Here is a 6,000-nt window from a genome sequence, read left to right as displayed (position 1 = left end):
TCCTTTCTGAGAGAGATTTCTCCAGAGTACTTCCAGTAGTGCTCCTGTACATGGTTTTGTGCAGTTGCAGTGAGGATTAATCTGTGAGGCTTAGGGCTATTACTGGCCACCAATTTCTGAAAGCTTTGCTAGCTTTCAGAGAACTTGGTGGGCTTGGAAAGAAGTTGCACCAGCTAGGGCAAAGCAGAGCTTGAGCAGCTCCAACAGACATCTGTTTGCCACACAATGTAATATCATGGGCATCATTTGTAGATAAGGAAAGTAATGCAGAGAGAGAAAAGTCTGTACACGTAGATCCCGTGTTTGTGAGTAAAAAAGGTTCTTCCAGAAAGCCAACCATTTTTATCCTGTCTGTGAGTCCCCTTTTTTACCCTGGTCTGCATCAAATCCCCTCATCTAACACTTTTGCTTGGCATCTTTTGATTCCCTCAGTCGGTAGCTGTGTTAACAGAAGTATCTTTTGGCAAGACTCTTAGTCATGGTACTGCCATTATATAAAACATCTCATTTCTTCCTTTCCAGTGAGGATCGAGTCATTGAACATTACAAGAAACTAAATGGTCAGACAAGAGGTCAAGCAATTGTGAAGTAAGTGAAATAAGAGTGATTTCTTGTGACCTTTGTTTTATCAGGAAATATTTATGCTGTAAATACAATATGTAACTATGTCTCCCATCTCATCTAATGCTTTTTTTAAAGTATTTCTGTACTTAATTATTTATTTATTTAAGCATTTTTTCCTCAGATCATCCTCTCAGCTTCTCAGACATGTTATTCTCTTATGTGTTCTTTTGCAGTTACATGAGCATTGTAGAATCCCTCCCAACATATGGAGTGCATTATTACGCAGTAAAGGTACGTGCGACAAAAAAGGGTCATTTATTGAATTAAACTGTTGTTGGAGAGGGAGGGAGAGAGGTACAAATAACCATCCTGCTTTCAGAATACAATACACTGCTACTGAAGTCTTGTTTCACTTCCTGTGTTAGGATAAACTTATTTTAACTGTGTAGTGAATGTTTGGTAAATACAGCTCCAAAGAGGAAAATCCTGTTCTTGGAGATAAAACTCTTGGAGTCCTATTGTGCTGGAGACCTTCAGCCCACAAGCAGCAGCAAGCTCTGGTGATGCCAGTGAACCAGCACCAAAGGGACAAGCCAGCCACATCGCTGGCAGATGCTTCACTCTTTTTTGTAGTTCCAGGAAGTCAGACTTTTCCCAGCTGGCAGATCCATGAGCAGCTAACTAGGGCCAGCCATGACCTGCAGACTGCAGCTCCCTCCGCTTGAGATATAGGTAGATGGATACAGATATAGTACATCTTTTTAATGCCAAATCATTGTCCCATATCCTAGAGATAACACATCCCCTCCCCAAACAGCTCTCCGCTTCTAAATACGTGGATTTCATTCAGGTATTCATGAAATCCCTCATTTCTTTTGTCTAATGATTTATCACCAGATCTTCCAGTCTCATATTATTATTATTACTTCCCTGCCTGACCAGCTGTGTAGGGTTGGTTTTTTTTTAAGTAAAGAAATCAATAAACATATAAAGAAAGCTAGATCCGCACTCCCCAGAGCATATTCCCTCATTTATCACCCTTGAAGTTTTGATGTGTTTCATCATTATCTCTCTGCACAGATCATATGGTTTTTCATACATCTGTAATGTCTTGCACACATGGGGTACCATAAAAACACAAATATCTGACTGTACCTGTCTCAGGGAGATGTGTTTCTAGTCTATTCCTGCTAATGTGCATGGCATTTTGCAAAAAGCATTAGCCTCATCTTTTGCCAGAGGGCAGGATCCCTCCAGCACCCTTTGCATCCAGATCTCTTGGACTACTCTAGACCAAAAAAGACCTGGTGGATTGGGGCTGGGTGTTCAAGCCTGCAAACACTTGAGAGCTATTCCAGGGAACTCCCCATGATCAGTAAGTACCAGTGAGCAGCAGTGAGGCAGCAAACATTGCACATAATAGGTTTTGCTTCTGCCTGATGTGGGGGTTTTGGTTTTGCTGCGTTTTACCCTGCCATTCTCTATCACATTAACAGAACAGATGTAATTTCACTGAGGACTCCAGTTCAGTAAATTGCAAAGAGGCTGGTATCAGATATCAGCCATTACTCCATAAGGCCATTTTATTGCACACTCAGACACAAAGCAGTTGGGTCCGAGCCTGTCAGACCTTATCACTTGGTAGCTCTCAGATCCCATTACTGCTGCATTTTCAAGATTAATGCTAAAATCCCTCCACATAATTCAAGTCAGCTGGGTGATTCGCTTTCCTCCCTCTCCAATCTCTGAGTGCTCAGACTGAATAATTTGCAGGGAAGAGAAAGAGGATGCACTACTGCAAAAGGGACCCATGTCAAACCTCCCCACCTCACCTGGCAGCATTTTGAGTAACTTGATCACAGGTGATGCATTTTAAACGGTTTTATATGTCATAGCTAAAAGTGAAACAGATCTCTCCTAAATACCATGTGGCTTTGTGACTTGAGGAAATTCAGCAGGGGTACATTTAAGCACCCACGACATTTAAAGATATTGCTTAGAAACAAATCTTCACCTTGAATAACAAGCTAGGAAATCTTCAGCATTTCCCCATCCCATTCAATATAACTCTCTTTTTTCTTCCAGGACAAGCAGGGAATTCCTTGGTGGTTAGGACTTAGCTACAAGGGGATTTTTCAATATGACTACCATGACAAAGTGAAACCAAGAAAGGTAAGTGTTTACTTTTCTATCAAGGTCTGGGCTTGCAACACATGTTATAGCTTGATTTGAGGGTGTGATGTATGCCAAATGCTGGCATTGATTCATGTGATTTTGAAGGATGTTGTTTCTCCCAAACTTGTCTGAATGTCTGCAAAGAATTAATGGACAAAAGTAGCTCTGAAGTTATTTAATGTTGTGGTATGGGGCGGAAATAAGTGTCACTTAATCTTGCAGCTTACGCTTCTTTTTTGTGTGGTAAGTGGGAACTGAAGGGCTGATCTTCTCATGTGCTGGAGACCTTCCATCCCCACTGGCTATGGCGGGATTGAGGGTGCTCAGCCAATCCTTGATAGTGTATTGTCAAGCCATAAATGATCCGAGAGGAAGAGGGAAGACGGGATAGGAAAGCTTCTTCCATTTATTACAAAAAGAAAAAATTGCATGGTTTTCCCAGGAGCAGCATTACTTTTGATAAGCAGCAATTTTACTAACTGAAGAGTTAATGTCAAGCTAACAAGAAAAGATTTTCATTGCATGCCTTAAAAAAAAAAAGGCATTAAAAATTTTGTGCCCAGTATCTGATTTGCTAAGGAACTTTACTTTGAAACAGTTCACAAATCAAGGCATGGCATGCATAGATCTGATCACAAAACTAGAGCTTGGTCAGTGGTGACTAGCCATTCTGGTCTCTTTATCACTATTTTTAGTGATGTTTTCAGTGCATCTGAAAATCAGGATTTGTCTCAGTCCTTCCAAATTGCCTTTGAGAAATCCAGCTAAGGAACATCCTGTTCACTTGGGAGGAGGAAGGTTCTGATCCCCTGAGCTCATCCTACTAGGCAGACCCATGTGTTCTGATCTTCGTACCTAGGATGCCATCTAATACAAAAAAGCTCATCTCTGAGCACATGCCCTGCAGGTGAGCATGCACAGTCTGTTAGCAACAGTATTTGTTCTCCTGCAAACCCATGGAGACATCAGGAGGCAAGGTTTCAGACTTGCTTGCAGGAGGCTGCAGAACTGGATGATTTGGAGCAACTAGACAGCTCTTCTATGGATTCAAATGCTTCCACGCTGCATTAACGTACTACATTTCTCTTTGCATTTTCTCTTTCTGATTTTGTTTCTGTGCCAAGGTCCCCCCTCCCTTCCTTTCACCTCCTTTGATCACATTCAAGTTGGACGCTGTCTGGTGCTCACAGATAGCATCTTCTATTAAAATAAACTAGAATCAAGGTTTTGGTAGAAAACAGAACTGATAAGGAAGCAGCAGGAGATAATAGGTGCATCGATTAGCCTTTTATTCACTGAAGGCTATTAAAGGGGCTTTTTATTCATTAAAGAAAAGGGTGAGGGGTGTAAGTGGGTCTTCACAGAGCATCTGTGCTCTAAAAGACCTATCTGTTTGGGATCAATCATTACCCGCAAGGCAAGCCATACTCACACGTGATAGTTTAAAACATGCCTAGGCTAGGTGTTTGCACCCACATACCTCCATTAGTGCCAACCCCCCAGGGAAGACATGTCCTTAAAACATGCCTTCAGAGTCAACGTTAGTGATAGAAACATTTCTTTGGAGGAAAACAGAGCCCTGCCATGACAAGGACTCAGTCATTCACAAGCTGTAGCAATTTTTATCAACCCTGATGGGATAAGAGTGTTGGTGGAGAGCATCAGAAGAAATAAAAAAAGAGGTCAGGTACTCTGACTGCATGAGAGGAAACAGCCGTTTCCACTAGAAGAGTCAAGCCTCCTTTCCTAGCTTCTCTACTTTCTCTTCTTCTCAGCCACTCAGGGTGATCCGGTCTGTAGCATTCGTTTTAGAGCTTGATAACGTCTTGGCCAGCTTCTCTGTGTCCCCACTAATCTACCTCTAGCTCTCATGTTGCCCCTAGAATCAGCGACTGTAGGCATATTCTGCCCTTTTTCTGCAAGTGTAACCCTAAAAAATAGGGTGCCAGTTTTCTCTTTATTGGGAATTACTTTTTTTTTTTCTCTCAGCAAATTACGTACAAAATCCAGGAGACCCAAAACAATGGTGCTGCCTTATGTATAAACCATTGAGGACTTCTGTGGCTTAGCAGAAGTGGTCATAAATCTGGGAGGGAAGGTTGGGTGGGAAGGGAGAGCAGGAATTTCCGGGCTAGAATTTGTCCATTGCCGTAATCCAGAGACCACAGCAGTGAAAAGAAGCCTAGATGAGCATTTCTCTGTTACATGATGCTTGCAAACCCCATCTGTTGGCAGGGCTCTTCCAAAATGCACAACCTAAATCAGGGATAGGACTTGGATAGAGTGGCTGAGGCTTCATTATTTCACCATTGTGTGCTTTCACCCTCTGTAGAGCAAGTAAAAAGACTTCTTACCCTACACAGGTGGTAAAACCCCTCTGGCAAGAGCAGCCCAACTCCCTCAGCGAGGTGCAATGTTTAATCCTCTGCTAATTAGATTGTAAAATTGCACTTGATAACCCTGGTAGCTGGGAGCTTACCATAGTATCTGATTCATTTCATTATACCAGCATGGGCTGGTTCAAGTCTTTGCTGTGCAAAGGGAAGGGGTAAACCTTACTGAACTTTCTGCAAGGTAAAATTAGGGGAGGAAGGGGAAAGAGATTATGTCTTTTCTGATCTTCATTATTTTGTTCCTGCACATTACCAAAGCCAGAAACAAATTGAAAAATTACAATGGAAAAATAAATCTCCCTGGAAGAAACACAAGCAGAAAATTGTAGCAAGAAAGCAGTTGAAACCAAGACATTTATATCAAATGCATATAAAAACCTTGCTTGTCTTATAAGGGAGATTGTAATGTTTTCCTATTATGTCATCCTAGATAGATTTCCATGCTTATTGTGTTTGCAAGTAAAACTGTAACCCACACTATGCAGCTGAGCCTATCTTAGGCAATCCCATTAGCAGTCAGTCAAAACCACGTTTTTATTAAATTGCTGGAGTAAATCAGCCATGTGTCTCTAGAAAACTAACTAGGTTTGTCAGCAAGTTAGATGAGTCCGGAGAGGAGAATTGAGGCTGACGCAGGGCCAGAACTTGATCTTGCTTGCGCTATTCTCACTCAGGCATAAGTCCTCCAGCATTACTGGGGATGCAGCTGAGATGGGTATCTGGCACCTTGTCCGAGGTGGTTCAGGCGGGAATGCAGGGCTATTAAACTGGAATGCAGCTTGCGCTGGGCTGCAGAGCCTAATGTGACTCTGTGCTTCTATTTTATGTTCCCTCCTGCCTATGCTTGAATTCTGTGGAAGCCCTGAAG

The 6,000-nt window shown here is 42.1% G+C and overlaps 1 protein-coding gene across 1 annotated transcript in view; it reads left to right on the top strand.

Annotated features, from left to right (window-relative positions):
* The first annotated feature begins 803 nt into the window (after window positions 1–803).
* The window catches only part of FRMD4A (FERM domain containing 4A), a 57,686-nt gene continuing 52,489 nt past the window's right edge, over window positions 804–6,000 (top strand). The window contains exons 1-2 of the mRNA XM_075143932.1: window positions 804–855; window positions 2,650–2,736. The gene's annotated coding sequence lies outside the window, so the exon portion shown is untranslated. The remainder of the gene's footprint in view (window positions 856–2,649; window positions 2,737–6,000) is intronic.

This window comes from Calonectris borealis, chromosome 1 (assembly GCF_964195595.1).
Source record: "Calonectris borealis chromosome 1, bCalBor7.hap1.2, whole genome shotgun sequence".
NCBI classification, from domain to species: domain Eukaryota; kingdom Metazoa; phylum Chordata; class Aves; order Procellariiformes; family Procellariidae; genus Calonectris; species Calonectris borealis.
This window is presented reverse-complemented; position numbering and strand designations above follow the sequence as displayed.